The following is a 20,934-nucleotide window of genomic DNA, read 5'->3' on the forward strand; positions in this document are numbered from 1 at the left end:
TCTTTCTCTCTCTATCCTCCCTCTCTTTCCCGTTTGCCTCTTTTTGCCCGCTTGCTTTTTGTTTGCTTGTGTGTTGGATTGCTTGCTTGTCACGATGGCTCAAGATAACACTAAATTGTGTGACTTTACCAATACCAACAACAATGATTTTATTAGCACTCCAATTGCTCCTCTTACCGATGCCGAATCTTGTGAAATTAATGCTGCCTTGCTGAATCTTTTCATGAAAGATCCGTTTTCCGGCCTTCCTAGTGAAGATGCCGCTACCCATCTAAATAGCTTCGTTTATTTGTGTGATATGCAAAAGAAGAAAGATGTGGATAATGATATTGTTAAATTGAAGCTATTTCCTTTTTTGCTTAGAGATCGTGCTAAAGCTTGGTTTTCGTCTTTGCCTAAAGATAGTATTGATTCATGGAATAAGTGCAAAGATGCTTTTATCTCTAAGTTTTTCCCTCCCGCTAAGATCATCTCCCTTAGAAATGATATTATGAATTTTAAGCAACTTGATCATGAACATGTTGCACAAGCTTGGGAGAGGATGAAATTAATGATATGTAATTGCCCTACTCATGGTTTGAATTTGTGGATGATTATACAAAAATTTTATGCCGGATTGAATTTTCCTTCTAGAAATCTTTTAGATTCGGCCGCGGGAGGCACTTTTATGGAGATCACTTTAGGAGAAGCTACTAAACTCCTAGATAATATTATGGTTAATTATTCTCAATGGCATACTGAAAGATCTACTAATAAAAAGGTGCATGCGATAGAAGAAATTAATGTTTTGAGTGGAAAGATGGATGAACTTATGAAATTATTTTCTAGTAAAAGTGTTTCTTCTGATCCTAATGATATGCCCTTGTCTACTTTGATTGAGAATAATAATGAATCTATGGATGTGAATTTTGTTGGTAGGAATAATTTTGGTAATAATGCGTATAGAGGAAATTTTAATCCTAGGCCTTATCCTAGTAATCCCTCTAATAATTACGGTAATTCCTACAACAATTATTATGGAAATTATAAGAAGATTCCCTCTGATTTTGAATCTAATATTAAAGAATTTATTACTTCGCAAAAGAATTTCAATGCTTTGATTGAAGAAAAATTGCTTAAGATCGATGAGTTGGCTAGGAACGTTGATAGAATTTCTCTTGATGTTGATTCTTTGAAACTTAGATCTATTCCACCTAAGCATGATATCAATTAGTCTCTCAAAGCCATGAGAATTTCCATTGATGAGTGCAAAGAAAGAGCCGCTAGGATGCATGCTAAGAAAGATGCCTTTATAAGAGCGTGTTCTTCTAGTTCCTATGAAAATAAAGATGAAGATCTAAAAGTTATTGATGTGTCCCATATTAAATCTTTGTTTTGCAATATGAATCTTAATTATTATGGGACTGATTACGATCCACCTTTACCTAGAAGGCATTCCAAGAATTCAGAGTTTTTAGATCTTAATGCTAAAATTGATGAAAGTGGGATCAAAGAAATTAAAACCCTAGATGTTGCTAAACCCACTATTCTGGATTTCAAGGAATTTAATTATGAAAATTGCTCTTTGATTGATTGTATTTCCTTGTTGCAATCCATGCTAAATTCTCCTCACGCTTATAGTCAAAATAAAGCGTCCACTAAACATATCGTTGATGCCTTGATGCAATCTTATGAAGAAAAACTTGAATTGGAAGTTTCTATCCCTAGAAAACTTTATGATGAGTGGGAACCAACTATTAAAATTAAGATTAAAGATCATGAGTTCTATGCTGTATGTGATTTGGGAGCTAGTGTTTCCATGATTCCAAAGACTTTGTGCGATTTGTTAGGTTTCCGTGATTTTGATGATTGCTCTCTAAACTTGCATCTTGCGGATTCCACTATTAAGAAACCTATGGGAAGAATTAATGATGTCCTAATTGTTGCAAATAGGAATTATGTATCCGTAGATTTTATTGTTCTTGACATAGATTTCAATCCTTCATGTCCTATTATTCTTGGTAGACCTTTCCTTAGAACGATTGGTGCAATTATTGATATGAAGGAAGGAAATATTAGATTCCAATTTCCGTTAAGGAAAGGCATGTAACACTTTCCTAGAAAGAAAATTAAATTACCTTATGAATCTATTATGAGAGCCACTTATGGATTGCCTACCAAAGATGGTGATACCTAGATCTATCCTTGGTTTTTATGCCTAGCTAGGGCGTTAAACGATAGCGCTTGTTGGGAGGCAACCCAATTTTTTTTATTCCTTGATTTTTGCTCCTGTTTAGTAATAAATAATTTATCTAGCCTCTGTTTAGGTTGTGTTTTTTGTGTTTAATTAGTGTTTGTGCCAAGTAGAACCGTTCGGAAGACTTGGCGAAAGTCTTGATATCTTGCTGTAAAAAACAGAAACTTTAGCGCTCACGAGAACTGCTGCCATTTTTATTTGGAAGGTGATATTTAGTTAATTATTTTTTCATATGATTAATAGATAAATTCCTCACGTTCAGAAATTTATTTTAGAATTTTGGGGTTCCAGATCTTGCGCTAGCTACAGATTACTACAGACTGTTCTGTTTTTGACAGATTCTGTTTTTCGTGTGTTGTTTGCTTATTTTGATGAATCTATGGCTAGTAAAATAGTTTATAAACCATAGATAAGTTTGAATACAGTAGGTTTAACACCAATATAAATAAAGAATGAGTTCATTACAGTACGTTGAAGTGGTCTTTTGTTTTCTTTCGCTAACGGAGCTCACGAGATTTTCTACTTTAAGTTTTGTGTTGTGATGTTTTCATGTTTTGGGTAAAGATTTGATGGATTATGGAACAAGGAGTGGCAAGATCCTAAGCTTGGGGATGCCCATGGCACCCCAAAGATAATCTAAGGACACCTAAAAGCCAAAGCTTGGGGATGCCCAGGAAGGCATCCCCTCTTTTCGTCTACTTCTATCGGTAACTTTACTTGGAGCTATATTTTTATTCACCACATGGTATGTGTTTTGCTTGGAGCGTCTTCTATGATTTGAGTCTTTGCTTTTTAGTTTACCACAATCATCCTTGCTGTACACACCCTTTGAGAGATCCATACATGATTTGGAATTTGTTAGAATACTCTATGTGCTTCGCTTATATCATTTGAGTTATATAGTTTTGCTCTAGTACTTCACTTATAAATTTTAGATCACGGTGGTGGATTTGTTTTATAGAAACTATTGATATATCATGCTTCACTTAGATTATTTTGAGAGTCTTAAATAGCATGGTAATTTGCTTAAACAATCCTAATGTGCTAGGTGTTCAAGATTAATATTTTTTTTCTTATGAGTGTTTTGAATACTAAGAGAAGTTTGATGCTTGATGATTGTTTTGAGATATGGAGGTAATAATATCAAAGTCGTGCTAGTTGAGTAGTTGTGAATTTGAGAAATGCTTGTGTTGAAGTTTGCAAGTCCCGTAGCATGCACGTATGGTAAACGTTATGTAACAAATTTGAAACATGAGGTGTTATTTGATTGTCTTCCTTATGAGTGGCGGCCGGGGACGAGCGATGGTCTTTTTCTACCAATCTATCCCCCTAGGAGCATGCACGTAGTGCTTGGTTTTTGATGAATTGTTGATTTTTGCAATAAGTATGTGAGTTCTTTATGACTAATGTTGAGTCCATGGATTATACGCACTCTCACCCTTCCATCATTGCTAGCCTCTTCGGTACCGTGCATTGCCCTTTCTCACATTGAGAGTTGGTGCAAACTTCGCCGGTGCATCCAAACCCCGTGATATGATACGCTCTTTCACACATAAACCTCCTTATATCTTCCTCAAAACAGCCACCATACCTACCTATTATGGCATTTCTATAGCCATTCCGAGATATATTGCCATGCAACTTTCCACCATTCCGTTTATCATGACACATTCATCATTGTCATATTGCTTAGCATCATCATGTAGTTGACATAGTATTTGTGGCAAAGCCACCATTCACAGTTCTTTCATACGTGTCACTCTTGGTTCATTGCATATCCCGGTACACCGCCGGAGGCATTCATATAGAGTCATATCTTGTTCTAATTATCAAGTTGTAATTCTTGAGTTGTAAGTAAATAGAAGTGTGATGACCATCATTCATAGAGCATTGTCCTAAAAAAGAGAGAAAGGCCAAAAAAAGAAAGGCCAAAAAAGAAAGGCCAAATAAAAAATAAATAAAGAAGGGACAATGCTACTATCCTTTTCCACACTTGTGCTTCAAAGTAGCACCATAATCTTCATGATAGAGAGTCTTTTGTCTTGTCACTTTCATATACTAGTGGTAATTTTTCATTATAGAACTTGGCTTGTATATTCCAACAATGGGCCTCCTCAAGTGCCCTAGGTCTTCGTGAGCAAGCAAGTTGGATGCACACCCACTTAGTTTCTTTTGTTGAGCTTTCATACATTTATAGCTCTAGTGCATCCGTTGCATGGCAATCCCTATTCCTTGCATTAACATCAATCGATGGGCATCTCCATAGCCCATTGATTAGCCTCGTTGATGTGAGACTTTCTCCTTTTTTGTCTTCTCCACATAACCCCCATCATCATATTCTATTCCACCCATAGTGCTATATCCATGGCTCGCGCTCATATATTGCATGAAAGTTTATAGGTTTGAGATTACTAAAGTATGAAACAATTGCTTGGCTTGCCATCGGGGTTGTTCATGATGAGAGCATTCTTGTGTGACAAAAATGGAGCATGACTAAACTATATGATTTTGTAGGGATGAACTTTCTTTGGCCATGTTATCTTGAGAGGACATAATTGCTTAGTTAGTATGCTTGAAGTATTATTATTTTTATGTCAATATGAACTTTTATCTTGAATCTTTCGGATCTGAATATTCATACCACAATTAAGAAGAATTACATTAAAATTATGCCAAGTAGCACTCCGCATCAAAAATTCTGTTTTTACCATTTACCTACTCGAGGACAAGCAGGAATTAAGCTTGGGGATGCTTGATACGTCTCCAACATATCTATAATTTTTGATTGCTCCATGCTATATTATCTACTGTTTTGGACATTATTGGGCTTTATTATCCACTTTTATATTATTTTTCGGACTAACCTATTAACCGAAGGCCCAACCCAGAATTGATGTTTTTATCTATTTTAGGGTTTCGAAGAAAAGGAATATCAAACGGAGTCCAAACGGAATGAAACCTTCGGGAACGTGATTTTCTCACCGAACATGATCCAGGAGACTTGGACCCTACGTCAAGAAACAAAGGAGGAGGCCACGAGGTAGGGGGCGCGCCTACCCTCCCCCCTCCCAGGCGCGCCCTCCACCCTCGTGGGCCCCCTGTTGCTCCACCGACGTACTCCTTCCTCCTATATATACCTACGTACCCCCAAACGATCAGAAATAGAGCCAAAACCCTAATTCCACTGCCGCAACTTTCTGTATCCACAAGATCCCATCTTGGGGCCTGTTCCGGAGCTCCACCGGAGGGGGTATCCATCATGGAGGGCTTCTACATCATCACCATAGCCCCTCCGATGAAGTGTGAGTAGTTCACCTCAGATTTACGGGTCCATAGTTATTAGCTAGATGGCTTCTTCTCTAGTTTTGGATCTCAATACAATGTTCTCCCCCTCTCTTGTGGAGATCTATTCGATGTAATCTTCTTTTTGCAGTGTGTTTGTTGAGACCGATGAATTGTGGGTTTATGATCAAGTCTATCTATGAAAAATATTTGAATCTTCTTTGAATTCTTTTATGTATGATTGGTTATCTTTGCAAGTCTCTTCTAATTATCAGTTTGGTTTGGCCTACTAGATTGATCTTGCTTGCAATGGGAGAAGTGCTTAGCTTTGGATTCAATCTTGCGGTGTCCTTTCCCAGTGACAGTAGGGGCAGCAAGGCACGCATTGTATTGTTGCCATCGAGGATAACAAGATGGGGTTTTCATCATATTGCATGAGTTTATCCCTCTACATCATGTCATCTTGCTTAAGGCGTTACTCTATTTTCATTAACTTAATGCTCTAGATGCATGCTGGATAGCGGTCGATGAGTGGAGTAATAGTAGTAGATGCAGGCAGGAGTCGACCACTTGTCTCGGACGTGATGCCTGTATAAATGATCATACCTAGATATTCTCATAACTATGCTCAATTCTGTCAATTGCTCAATAGTAATTCGTTCACCCACCATAGAATACTTATGCTCTTGAGAGAAGCCACTAGTGAAACCTATGGCCCCCAGGTCTATCTTCATCATATTAATCTTCCAATACTTAGTTATTTCCTTTGCTTTTTTACTTTGCCTTTATTTTACTTTGCATCTTTATCATAAAAATACCAAAAATATTATCTTATCATATCTATCATATCTCACTCTCATAAGTGGCCGTGTAGGGATTGACAACCCCTTATTGCGTTGGTTGCGAGGATTTATTTGTTTTGTGCAGGTACGAGGGACTCGCGCGTAGCCTCCTACTGGATTGATACCTTGGTTCTCAAAAATTGAGGGAAATACTTACGCTACTTTGTTGCATCATCCCTTCCTCTTCGGGGAAAAACCAACGCAGTGCTCAAGAGGTAGCAATCATCACAGAACATTAAGCGTGCGGACCCTACGGGTTCAAGAACTATGTAGACATGACCGAGACACGTCTCCAGTCAATAACCAATAGTGGAACCTGGATGCTCATATTGGTTCCTACATATTCTATGAAGATCTTTATCGGTCAAACGGCATAACGATATACGTTGTTCCCTTTGTCATCGGTATGTTACATGCCCGAGATTTGATCGTCGGTATCTCAATACCTAGTTCAATCTAGTTACCGGCAAGTCTCTTTACTCATTCCGTAATGCTACATCTCGTAACTAACTCATTAGCTACATTGCTTGCAAGGCTTATAGTGATGTACATTACCGAGAGGGCCCAGAGATACCTCTTCGACAATCGGAGTGACAAATCCTAATCTCGATCTATGCCAACTCAACAAACACCATCAGAGACACCTGTAGAGCACCTTTATAATCACCCAGTTACGTTGTGACGTTTGGTAGCACACTTAGTGTTCCTCCGGTATTCGGGAGTTGCATGATCTCATAGTCATAGGAACATGTATAAGTTATGGAGAAAGCAATAGCAACAAACTAAATGATCATCGTGCTAAGCTAATGGATGGGTCAAGTCAATCACATCATTCTCTAATGATGTGATCCCGTTAATCAAATGACAACTCATGTCTATGGTTAGGAAACATAACCATCATAACTTTCTGAAGCCTTTCTTCTTGGTGAATTTTTGGAACTTCTTCACAAGCATAGCAAGCTCCTTTCCAATGTCTTCAGGATCATCAGCACTGCTGTCAGATTCTTCTTCAGATGAGGAGACAGCTTTTGCCTTCAAGGCAAGAGTTCGCCCATAGTTGGGACCGTAGATGTCTCTTTTCTCAGAAAGCTGAAACTCATGTGTGTTGAGACTTTCAAGTATGTCAGACGGATCGAGTGTCTTGAAGTCAAGACGTTCTTGAATCATTAGGGCTACGGTGTCAAACGAGCTGTCAAGTGATCTCAGGAGTGTCTTGACGACTTCATGCTTGGTGATCTCAGTAGGTCCGAGGGCTTGAAGCTCATTTGTGATGTCAGTGAGGAGATCAAACGTGAGCTGAACATTCTCATTGTCGTTTCTCTTGAAGCTGTTGAAGAGGTTACAAAGGACACTGATTCTTTGATCTCTCTGGGTTGAGATGCCTTCGTTGACCTTGGAGAGCTAGTCCCAGACTAGCTTAGATGTTTCCAGAGCACTCACATGGCCGTACTGTCCTTTGGTCAGATGACCACAGATGATGTTCTTGGCCATAGAGTCCAGTTGAATGAACTTCTTGACATCAGCAGCGGTGACACCTTCACCAGCCTTGGGGACACCATTCTTGACGACATACCAGAGGTCGACATCAATAGCTTCAAGATGCATGCGCATCTTATTCTTCCAATAGGGATATTCAGTTCCATCGAAGACTGGGCATGCAGCGGAGACTTTGATTATCCCTGCAGTCGACATAGCTAAAACTCCAGGTGGTTAAACTGAATCACACAGAACAAGGGAGTACCTTGCTCTGATACCAATTGAAAGTGCTAGTGATCGACTAGAGGGGGGTGAATAGGCGATTTTTACGAACGTCTTCAATACATGGAAGTTTAGAAGACAAACGATAGAAATAAACCTATTACCATGCAGCGGAAGGTAGACTACACTAGACAAGCCATAGTCAAGTATTCCGTGAAGTGAAGGCACAACGACTAATAGCAACTAGGCAGTAGGGATCAAATTGGAAGATAGTATGAAGCCAATCAGAACAAGTAGTCACTCAGTGCAGACAAAAGATAATGCAAACAAGCAATGACTTCACAAGGACCAACTGTACATAAAGAGATGGGAAGGATAGAACTAGTGGCTCGTTGAAGACAATGAGTTGTTGGACCAGTTCCAGTTGTTGTTACAACTGTACGTCTGGTTAGGGAGGCTGAGATTCAACTCAGAAGACCGTGTCTTCACCTTATTCCTCTTGAGCTAAGGACACCCAGTCCTCACCCAATCACTCTGGTAAGTCTTCAAGGTAGACTTCCAAACCTTCACAGACTTCGTTCACTGGCGATCCACAATGACTCTTGGATGCTCAGAACGCGACGCCTAACCGGCTGGAGGATTCACAGTCCTCAAGTGTAATAAGTCTTCATATCACACAGACAAGAAGACTTCAATGATGCCTAACACTCTTTGGCTCTGGGTGTTTAGGGCTTTGTCCTCGCAAGGAATTCTCTCTCAAAGGCTTCGAGGTGGGTTGCTCTCAAACGACAAAAGCCGTACACTAACTCTGAGCAGCCAAGCGTTTATGGTTGTAGGGGGTGGGCTATTTATAGCCACTAGGCAACCCAACCTGATTTGTTCGAAATGACCCTGGGTCACTAAGGAACTGACACGTGTTCCAACTGTCAGATTTCAAACACACACGACAACTTTACTTGGGCTATGAGCAAAGCTGACTTATCCAGCTCTGGATAAGATTTGCTCTCATTGTCTTCGCTCGAAGACATAGGATTTTGGTTAAGCATCACTTCAGTCATTCTGACTGGTTCTCTTGGACCCCACTTAACAGTACGGTGGTTCCTATGACTCAACAAAGAAGAAAAAGAACGATGAAACAACTAAGCCTTCACGCTCCATAGTCTTCAAGCAATGTCTTCTCTTGTCATAGTCTTCAATGTGAATGTCTTCACATACCACCTTTGACTTCAATGTCTTCATACATTTTTAGGGGTCATCTCTGGTAGGAAAACCGAATCAATGAGGGACTTCTACCTGTGTTATCCTGCAATTCTCACAAACACATTAGTCCCTCAACCAGGTTTGTCGTCAATACTCCAAAACCAACTAGGGGTGGCACTAGATGCACTTACAATCTCCCCCTTTTTGGTGATTGATGACAAACTGGTTTAAGTTTTCAACGGGGAATAAAATATGTGAAATTGTAAAGGATAGGGTATTGTCTTCATAAGTGGTAAAGGCTCCCCCTGAAGATGTGCATATAAGTTATTTGCTTCTGGAATGCAAATGCACATGCAGGTTGTACTTTTGGAGATCCTCTTCAACTTATGATGACAATTCATCATGCATGATTTGATATAACGAAGATAATGACATGCATAATGAAAAATGGACGTCTGCAAAATGACCTAAGTGCGGAAGTTATCATCGCACATGCGGAATTTATCATCGCATCATAGAATAGCAAATAAGTAGCAGACGACCATCGAGTTTAAGTGTTACAACTCAAAGAACCAAATGTATCGAAAAGCAAGAGTTGTAAGCACTTGGCAAAAGTAGCAAAAGGTAAAGCAACCACCCATATGGACCCGCTTGAAGACTATCAACTCATATGCTTCTCCCCCTTTTGTCAGTAAGGACCAAAAAGGTTTGAAGACATAGAGCGCCTACTCGTTCCCATGAGGTGCAGGCGAGGCAGCAGGGTCGTCGTTGAGGTCCGGTGGTGCATAAGAACTTGGTGCAGTGTCGACACGCGCTGAAGTTGGAGGAGGTGAAGTTGCATCATCTTGGTCATCGATGACTCTGGCATTCACTGTCACAGCTGAGGACGAATAGTCAGAGTCTTCAAGTGAGGGAGTCCGATGCAAGTGAGCATTCCTGGGAGGAGTTGAGTCAAACTTGAATCTTTCGGTGAAGCCATCGTTTTGCAGATCAGCTTCAGCACTAAGCAATGTCAAACTCTTCCACGACCTCCGACAGGTTTCATGAGTGACAAAGGCATTCTTGGTGGCAAGATTGCGAATGCGGTTGACATCCACCAAGAGGCTTTGCATCTAACGCTTGAGCCAGTTGTGATGCTTGTCCTGTTTCTGGTGTAGCGCGACGAGAACCTCTCGGTCATTGAGAACATGAGATCACCTTCGAGGCCTTTGCACAATGGTGCTTCCAGTGGCGTCAGTTTGAGTACGAGGGGCACGGGTGTTGCCAGCCAAGGGATAAACACGCGAGATTGCCTGAACTCCTTCAATGGGCTGGGTGAAGCTTTGGTGATCAGCATTGTGAAGATAAATGGGATCCTTAGCAGGCTCTGGGTAAATAGCTTCAACAGACATATCAACCTCTGGCAAGAAGACAAGATGATTGCACGCAGATGACTGATAGTTGATGGCAGAGTGACGCTTGATAAGGCGCATTACCCATGGAGCATAGAACTTCAGGCCAAAAATGTCGGAGCCTGATGCAGCCAACTGCCTGATGAACAAGTCTTGAGCATTGAAGCTGATGCCATTGAAGATATAGAAAACCAAAGTCTTCATTGCTCCTTCAAGCTTCGCTGCAGATGAATGTCCTTTGACGGGCCATAGAGTTTTTCTGATGACATGATAAATGGTGTGAGGCAGATACTCTAGGTCTTCAACAAAGAATTCATATGGGTAGTCAGCGTCGTGAGGCAAAAGCTTCAGCATGCTCAACATTTGGCTCATGTTGGGTTCTGGCTTCTGAAAGATGCTCTCCAAAGCATTCTGGTGTTGTTGATAACCTGGTTCATAGTATTCACCAGGAGTGGGAAGGCCTGTGAGCTCGGTGATATCAAGAGCTTTGGCTTCATGATGGACATTGCATGTCATCCACTCAAGGACCCAAGTCTTTGGATCCCTGTTGTAGCCTCGAATGTGAAGAGTTGCATAGAACTGTAGCAGAAGCTCTTCATTCCAGTGTTCCTTATCTGTGACAAACTGCAGGAGTCCAGCGTCTCTGAAGCAATCCAACGCTTCTTCAAGGCAGGGCAGGCCAGCTATAGCTTCAGTGTCGAGATGCATATGTGGAAATATGCGCCCTTGATTGTATAAGACGCAGGAATAGAAGCTGCGCTACTGATAGCTCCAGAACCGATCTGCTGAAATGCGAGGTTTGGTGTAAGGGTTCTTGGCGCTGTTGAAGAAGGTGTTGTGTGCCACGAAGCCATTCACATTGAAGACCCCAGGTGAAGTTGCAGTTCCTGGGAATCGTGGAAGTCTTGGCTTGGGCTTCTGGACGGGAGGTCTGTGCTCGACGTGATAGTCAAATTGTGGACCCACAGCAGGTGGAGGAACCAGAATGGGCCATCGGGCCATAACAGGTTAACCACGATCAAATGCCAGCTCAGTTGTATGAGGTCCTGGAGGGGGTATAGGAGCATTGACATTGTCGTTGATCTGGGCTTCAGGGGCCACATTGGCTTCAAGTGCTTCAGTATTGGCTTCGGGCGCTGCAGTGGCTTCAGGTGCATGCACTTCTGGCACTGCAGTAGCTTCAGGCGCCACATTACTTCAGCCATGACAACGTCATTGGCTTCAGTGTTGATGTTGGTGGCCTCCTCAAGATTGTTAACCTCCACTTCAGAAGCTGGAGGGTCGGACACGTTCTCCTCAAGAACAACATCTTGGTGGGAGGGGGTGTAGCAACTCTTTCTACTTCAACTCTTGGTTCTTCTCTTTCATTGGCTGATGCAGCCGGAATATCTTCAGCGGTTTTGGCTTCAGACTCTGACACGTGCACAGTGGGAGTGACTTGGGGCCTCGGTCCTTTGCGAAGCCTGCGTAATGCTAGCGCCGCTTGCGGAGATGGAGTGTGTTGGGCCTCAAAGTCATCGTCATCTTGCACTGGTGAGGTGACTTGTGGTTGGGGAGAACTTGGGGTGTCTTGTCATTGTGGATGATCAGCCCACGATGCATCTTGAGCAGTTGGCGTCAAAGGACGACCAATGCTGATGAGTTCGTGTGCATGAGCACAGGCGATGATACCAACTGGTGCTCGATCTGAGAAAGGACTTCATCATCTTCAACATTGTCGTGAGGACCTATGTCTTCAGTTGCGGTGGGGTCAACAGCTGGATTGTCTTCAGCTTCATGAGCCTCTGTAGAAGCAGGCTCATGAACTATCACTTGGCGTTCTTGATGTTCAGACGCAGGACGAGCCACTGAGATTGGCTCGACATCAAGGGGCTTTGTGGGAGCAGCCCGGTCTCTCTTCTTGGTTTTGCGCTTTCTGGCTTTGGCTTCAGCTGCCCTTGTTTTCTTCAGTTCTGAAGCCACTGTGGGGACCTTAGGCTTTGAGCCTGTCATACTGGCTGGGAAGACAATTGGATGTACTTCCTGCCTTGGTGCTTCGGGTTCTGCCATAGCTGGCTTCTTCTTCTTCTTGGCCGCCATTCTGGGGTCGATGCCTGGTCACCCCAAAGCCTTGCGCTTTTCAGCTTCATTGTATCCCTGAACGCATTTAGCAGCAAGATCCTTCATGCGCTCACGAGAACCTTTTGCTTCTTCACGTTTGGTTCGGAATGCTTCCTTGAGCTCATGTATCATGACCTGGAAGTTCTGAATGTCTTCAACATTGAGCTTGGCCATATGCTTCTTGAATTAAGCCTTTTCATAATCTATCGTATGCTTCAGCTCAACAATTTTCTGAGCTAGAGCCAGCTCAGCAGCAATAGCTCCATGGAAGGCGACGCTGAGGCCAATGGGAAGCTGAAGATCATCAAGGCTAACATTTGGGTTGTCAAACCACTCATTAATGAACTTGTTTATGATTTCAACATCAAAGAGAGGAAGGTCATTGAAGATTTCTGCCTCTTGCTTGCTCTTGATCAACTGCTCAAGAGCGTCATCGCCAAGGTCGTTATCGCTGGACAGATCAATGGCGTCATTCTCGTTGCGTAGAATAGCAGCAGGGGTCAGTGCTTGGCTGGTGGGTTGCATGGGCATCTTCACTTTGGAGGGCTTGGAGATGCGTGATAGATCTTCAGACTGCACACTGTGTTCAGGAGGTGCAGTGGCCAGAGGCTTCGCCCGTGAAACCTTTGGTGCAGGTGCAGGCTTCGAAGCTTTAGGTTTCTTCAGTTTCTTTGGCTTCAGTGGTGCAGGCGCTTCGTCAGAATCAACGTCGTCTGCAGGTTGATCCACGACTGCCCCTTGAACCTGTATGTGAGTAATGAGACCTTCTAAGTTATAGAAGGGCCCAACCAGATTGGGTTTAGCTTCGCGTGTGCCGTCAGTACGAGGAGAAGAGGGGCCTGGATTGAAGTCTAATCCCCATAACTTCTTGTTTTCTTTGGCCGAGTTCTTGGCAAACTGGAAGTTGCGCTTAAACAGATTGTCGTCACGACACCATAGTAATGAAGATGGGTCTGCATCGGCAGGCTATGGTCCACGAACCATGCAAGGATAGAAGCCTTGTTCAATGGCTTCAGCTCTGGATCTGGGTTGAAGATTTCTGTACAAGATGTCTCCCCACGGTCGCTTGATGGCATTTTTCTCAGCATACTCCTGGGTCATGAACTTGTACTTGAACCATTGTTCTGCCCAATATCTTCGAATCCATTAGATTCAGGTTTTCCGCTGATTGTAGTCCTCCTCTGGATCTGTCTTGTATAGCTCATAGAGGTTAGGAGGCAAATCTCTTGAGGTGTTGCCACGATGCTGTCTGCCACCCTTCCTTGCAGATTTCTCTGTTGCCATGAAGTTTAGACTGAAAGGCTTCAAAGCTGTCAAAGTCTTCCGTCTACTGGTCAGACAAGAACTGGCTTCAGGAGAATTTATATGATGCTATAAGAACTCTACAAATGAATGCAGACTATGAGAACCAAGGGATTCTCCCACGGACATGTACCTGTGACAGCATTAAAGGTGCGAGGGAAGGGGAAGAGGTCATATGCATTCTCAGAAGATTTTTGAAGATAAATCAATTTAGAAGACATTGACCTCATAGTGCGAAGACATTCACTCATAGGTAGAGAGTTGGTTCCAGATTTGTACGAATCCACGAATAAGTACAAGTGAGGAATCTAACTACTTTGTGAAGCATAAGTGAATATACTAGGCATGTTATGAGATGCAGTATGAGATAGATCCAACTTGTGTGAACAGAAACTACTTGTGGTTGAAAAGGATGAATCTATCGGATCAAAAGGACTGTAAAAAGGAGGTTTTATTTACCACACGAGGAACTGCTCGATGGAGTGGGAGAGGAGGCCGAGCAGTTCGATCTTCCGTGCCCTAACTTGGTGACGGAGGACACCTACGGCGACGGCGGAGAAGACGATGTCCGCGGCCGGCGTGAGGAAGGCATCGGTGAGGTCGCGGCAGCTAAGCGCTTCGTCGCCGGCGTCGTCGAGGGCTAGCGGTGCCGCTAGGGTTTGTGCGAGGGTGGAAGAAGAAATAATGACTGGGGTGAGGCGTGTATTTATAGGGACAGGGACGGCACAGTTTTATTACACAGGTGCCCCTGGCGGTTCACATCTGAAGGACACGTGGCGATCATGCAACACATTGGAGGTTGTTCCATGTTCCCACGCACACCTAGATTGTTGGGTGGTCGTTCCCACTTCTCCGGGTTTCAGCTTGAAGGATTTAGCATTGAAAACAGATTAATGTTTGTCTCTGTGTCTTCTGCTAACAAGGACGCAGAGAAGACATTTTGATAGTGTCAATAGAATGCATATGATTTGGATATATAGACTTAAGATAGAAGCATAGAGGGGTTAGGGTCCGATCACATTCACTTAGTTCAAAAGATTCAACATGAAGACATAGCTATAAGTGAATGTTGTAGAGGACAGAAACCCAATTGAAGATAAACATGAAGCGAAGACTTTGCAAATGTAACGCCATGTGAAAAACACTTCTAAGGGAAGAATTTGGTGGTGGCGTTACCCACCGTATAGGAAGTATTAGACCTAGACACGGCACACAATTATCGTGGCGCTCCGAAGTCAAATTCCACGTTAATGTATTCACACTCATAATGCAAGTCTTCATTGATTGAAGACATTCGTTACTTCGTGTGTTGCACATCTAAGTCATCAACATGCATAAGTGTTAGGATGTGTGCCTGATCACAGGACATTTGAGGATTCCAAGATATTTAGCTCACACCGTAACTTGCAAAACCTCTTCTCATCCAAGCGCTTCGTGAAGATATCTGCCAGTTGCTCTTCAATGTTCACGTGTATGATATCAGTATGTTCCTTCATGACATGATCTCTGAGAAAGTGATGACGAATTTCAATGTGCTTTGTCTTCGAGTGTTGAACTGGGTTGTTAGCAATCTTGATGGCGCTCTCGTTGTCGCAGTAGAGTGGTACTTGCTTCAGATGAATGCCATAGTCTTTGAGTGTTTGCTTCATCCATAGAAACTGAGCGCAGCAAGATCCAGCAGCAATGTATTTAGATTCAGCAGTGGAGAGAGATACACGGTTCTGCTTCTTTGAAGACCAACATACAAGTGATCATCCCAGAAAGTGACATGTGCCAGATGTAGACTTGCGATCCACTTTGTCACCAGCATAATCAGCATCCGAGAATCCAACTAGATCAAACTCTGAGCCCTTTGGATACCATAATCCTAGTGTTGGGGTGTGAGCCAAATATCGAAGAATTCGCTTCACAGCTAAGTGATGTGATTCCTTTGGTGCCACTTGGAATCGGGCACACATGAAAACACTAAGCATGATATCTGGCCTAGATGCACATGAATAAAGCAAAGAACCAATCATGGAGCGGTATACCTTTTGATCGAACTCTTTACCATTGTCGTCGGGACCCAGATGGTGTTTAGCTGGCATTGGCGTCGTGTAGCCTTTGCAGTCTTGCATTCCAAACTTCTTCAGGCAATCTTTGAGGTATTTCTCTTGAGATATGAAGATGCCGTAGCGTTGCTGTCGTATTTGAAGACCAAGGAAGAACTTCAGCTCAACCATCATGGACATCTGATATTGCTCTTGCATCATGTATCCAAACTCATCACTGTATTTCTGGTTAGTGCAGCCGAAGATAATGTCATCCACATATATTTGGCCACAAACAGTTCACCATCATATGTCTTCGTGAAGAGAGTGGGATCTAGTGAACCAGGTTTGAAGCCTTTGCTCTTCAGGAAGTCTTTGAGTGTGTGTAATGGCATCTAGTGCCACCCCTAGTTGATTTTGGAGTATTGACGACAAACCTACTTGAGGGACTAATGTGTTTGTGAGAATTGTAGGATAACACATGTAGAAGTCCCTCATTGATTCTGTTTTCCTACCAGAGATGACCACTAAAAATGCATGAAGACATTGAAGTCAAAGGTGGTATGTGAAGACATTCACATTGAAGACTATGACAAGAGAAGACATCGTGTGAAGACTATGGAGCGCGAAGACTTAGTAGTTTCGTTGTTCTTTTTCTTCTTTGTTGAGTCATAGGAACCACTGTACTGTTAAGTGGGGTCCAAGAGAACCAGTCAGAATGACTGAAGTGATGCTTAACTGAAATCCTATGTCTTCGAGTGAAGACTATGAGAGCAAATCTTATTCAGAGTTTGATAAGTCAGCTATGCTTGTAGCCCAACTAAAGTTGCTGTGTGTGTTTGAAATCTGACCGTTGGAACACGTGTCAGTTCCTTAGTGACCCAGGGTCATTTCGGACAAATCAGGTCGGGTTGCCTAGTGGCTATAAATATCCCACCCCCTACAACCATAAACGGTTGGCTGCTCAGAGTTAGTGCACGGCTTTTGTCGTTTGAGAGCAACCCACCTCGAAGTCTTTGAGAGAGAATTCCTTGCGAGGATAAAGCCCTAAACACCCAGAGCCAAAGAGTGTTAGGCATCACTTAAGTCTTCCTGTCTGTGTGATCTGAAGACTTATTACACTTGAGGATTGTGAATCCTCCAGCCGGTTAGGCGTCGCGTTCTGAGCATCCAAGAGTCATTGTGGATCGCCGGTGAACGAAGTCTGTGAAGGTTTGGAAGTCTACCTTGAAGACTTACTAGAGTGATTGGGCGAGGACTGGGTGTCCTTAGCTCAAGGGGAATAAGGTGAAGACACGGTCTTCTGAGTTGAATCTCAGCCTCCCTAACCAGACGTATAGTTGTCACAACAACTGGAACTGGTCCAACAAATCATTGTCTTCAATGAGTCACTGGTTTCATCCTTCCCATTCCTTTACTTAATGTTGGCTCTGGTGAAGTCATTGTATGAGTGCATTACCTTTTGTCTTCACTGAGTCACTGCTTGTTCTGATTGGCTTCACACTATCTTCCTACCTGATCTATACTGCCTAGCTGCTATTAGTTGTTGTGCTTTCACTTCATTGAATACTTGACTATGGCTTGCTTAGTGTAGTCTACCTTCCGCTGCATGGTAATAGGTTTATTTCTATCGTTTGTCTTCAAAACTTCCATGCTTTGAAGACTTTCATAAAAATCGCCTATTCACCCCCCCTCTAGTCGATCACTAGCACTTTCAATAGGTATAAGAGCAAGGTACTCCCTTGTTCTGTGTGATTCGGTTTAACCACCTGGAGTTTTAGCTATGTCGACTACAGGGATAATCAAATTCTCTACTACGCGCCCAATCTTTGATGGAACTAATATCCCTACTGGAAGAATAAGATGCGCATGCATCTTGAAGCCATTGATGTCGACCTATGGTATGTCGTCAAGAATGGCGTTCCCAAGGCTGGTGAAGGTGTCACCACTGCTGATGTCAAGAAGTTCGTTCAACTCGACTCCACTGCCAAGAACATCATCTGTGGTCATCTGACCAAAGGACAGTATGGCCGTGTGAGTGCTTTGGAAACATCCAAGCTAGTCTGGGACTGGCTCTCCAAGGTCAACGAAGGTATCTCAACCCAGAGAGATTAGAGAATCAGTGTCCTTCGCAACCTCTTCAACCGCTTCAAGAGAAATGACAATGAGAATGTCCAGCTCACGTTTGATCGACTCACTGACATCACAAATGAGCTTCAAGCCCTCGGCGCTACTGAGATCACATAGCATGAAGTCGTCAAGACACTCCTGAGATCACTTGGCAGCTCGTTTGACACCCTAGCCCTAATGATTCAAGAACATCCTGACTTCAAGACACTCGATCCGTCTGACATACTTGAGAGGCTCAACACACATGAGTTTCAGCTTTCTGAGAAAATAGACATCTACGGTCCCAACTATGGGCGAACTCGTGCCTTGAAGGCAAAAGTTGTCTCCTCATCTGAAGAAGAATCTGACAGTAGTTCTGATGATCCTGAAGACATTGGAAAGGATCTTGCTATGCTTGTGAATAAGTTCCAAAAATTCACCAAGAAGAAAGGCTTCAGAAAGTCTTCACGATCAAGCTCAAGGAATGATGAAGCTTCTGCTCATGACTACAAGAAGAGAACATGCCACAAGTGCAAGAAACCTGGCCACTACATCTCTGAGTGTCCGCAGTGGGACAATGAGAAGAAGAAGAAGAAGAAGAGCAAGGAGTATGATTCTGACGACAAGAAGAAGAAGAAATACTCAAAGTCTTCTTCCAAGTCTTCCTCAAACTCTTCATCACACAAGAAGAGCTCATCTGGCAAGGCTCGTGCGTTTGTTGGCAAGGAAATGGATTCAGAGGAGGAGTCCGCTTCTGAGGAGGCGGAGGTGGAGTCTGAGGAGGAGTCCGATTCTGGCGTTGCAAGTCTGGCTACAACATACGTTGCCAAGTCCATCTTCAACACTGAAGACAATGACTTCATCACCGACACCGATGCAAATGACAAGGACTACTCCGCTCCCACCTACTACTTCATGGCACGCGGTGCCAAGGTAAACACACACACTACTCACTATTAAACATCCAGTGAAGATGACTTTGATTGTGGTTCCAAACCCAGCTACAAAACACTTGCTAAAATTGCAACTGAACAACAGAAAGCTATGGAACATATTCAAAAACTATTAGACAAAAGCGATGACCTGTTAGACGCTGAAATGACTCGATCTCAGTCCTTAATTAAAGACATCAAAAATCTTCATGTTAAGTATGAGGAACTTGAAAGTCGTCATGAAACTCTCTCAACAACTCATGAAAAGCTTTCCTATGATTATCTTCAAAGGAAGCAAGATCTTGAGAAATTGAGAGCGGCTCATGAAGATCTTCAAAAGGAAAATGAGTCACTTCGCGCCAGACAGATCAATTCCGCTCAGGAAGGATTTGAACCACCATGTCTTAAATGCACTGAGCGTGACAATGCTACTTTTGTTGCTGGGTGTTCTATTACTGCTACTATTGCAATATCTTCAACTATTGATGTGGTAACTAACCCCTCTACTGAGGATACCACTGCTATTACTAATGAAAATGCAAGGTTGAAGACATTGCTTGAAACAGGGATGTACAAAAGTCTCAAAGGGCATCAGACACTATGTGATGTTCTCAAAAGGCAGATCCTGAACCAAAACCCTAGGAAAGAGGGTCTTGGGTTCGACAGGAAAATGAATGCTGATGGCTCTTACTGGAAACCTGAGCAGTACCCCAAAACCACATGGGTTGCTACAAAGGAACCCTCAGTGGATCCATCCACCCTGTCAGACTTCAATTGTGCTAATCCCATTGTTATTGATGAATTCTTTGATGCAAACTATAAACTGTTTAAGAATCAGAATGGTGAAGTGGTTGCCAGGTATATTGGTACTAACTGCAGGAATGGGCCACCTATGAAGAAAGTCTGGGTGCCGAAAAGGTTGCTGGAGAATCTTCCTGTGAATGTCATCATGACACCACAAGTGAAGAAGACAAACCCCAGACCACAGGCTTCATATGGTCCAAAGGCTTCATACAGACAAAGGACTCACCTGAGTCACACTAATGCAAATATTTTGCAGGGAAGCCATACTCAGGCCTATGAATATGAGCGCGTTTCATCGAACCGCCATGTTCATCAGACCAAGAACTACTCTGCTTATTCTTATGAGTACTGTTGTCCACCAGCAAGACTTTTTGCTAGGGCTCCAAAGCCAAAGTTCTCAGATGCTGCACTTAGACTCATTGCTTCAAAGCCACCCTTGAAGATGTGGGTGGCTAAGAAAGCTTAACTCTCTTTTGCCGGGAAAGGTCTCTAGCCGAGAATCAAATTCGTCTGAAGCTATTGCTGGGGACCTTAAACATCTTGTAGGGCGCAAGATCAAATGCCCAAATGGTCTTATTATGTATTTTGTTCCTGAGTCGCTTGCTACTTGCCCTATCAGTCCTAACCTCGATCTAAGGTTTCCTAATCCACTTGCTCGTCAAATGTTTATGCTTCACAATTCTCTTCGTGAAGCCTATCCCCCTAACTGCACTGTAGGGTACGACACCAGCTGCTTCAGAATGGATTATTGATAGTGGGTGTACTAATCACATGACTGGCAAGCGTAGTCTTCTCATGGACTCAACTTTACGTCCATCTGACAGAAGTCACATCACATTTGCTGACACTGGTAAAAGCAAGGTATTGGGTCTAGGTAGAGTTGCAATCTCAAGGGATCAACACATGGATAAAGTGATGCTTGTTGAATCCCTTGGTTTCAAATTAATGTCTGTCTCAATGCTTTGCGATTTAAACATGATTGTGATATTTGTAAAATATCGTTGCCTT

The sequence above is a fragment of the Triticum aestivum genome, chromosome 2A, assembly GCF_018294505.1.
Source record: "Triticum aestivum cultivar Chinese Spring chromosome 2A, IWGSC CS RefSeq v2.1, whole genome shotgun sequence".
Taxonomy (NCBI): domain Eukaryota; kingdom Viridiplantae; phylum Streptophyta; class Magnoliopsida; order Poales; family Poaceae; genus Triticum; species Triticum aestivum.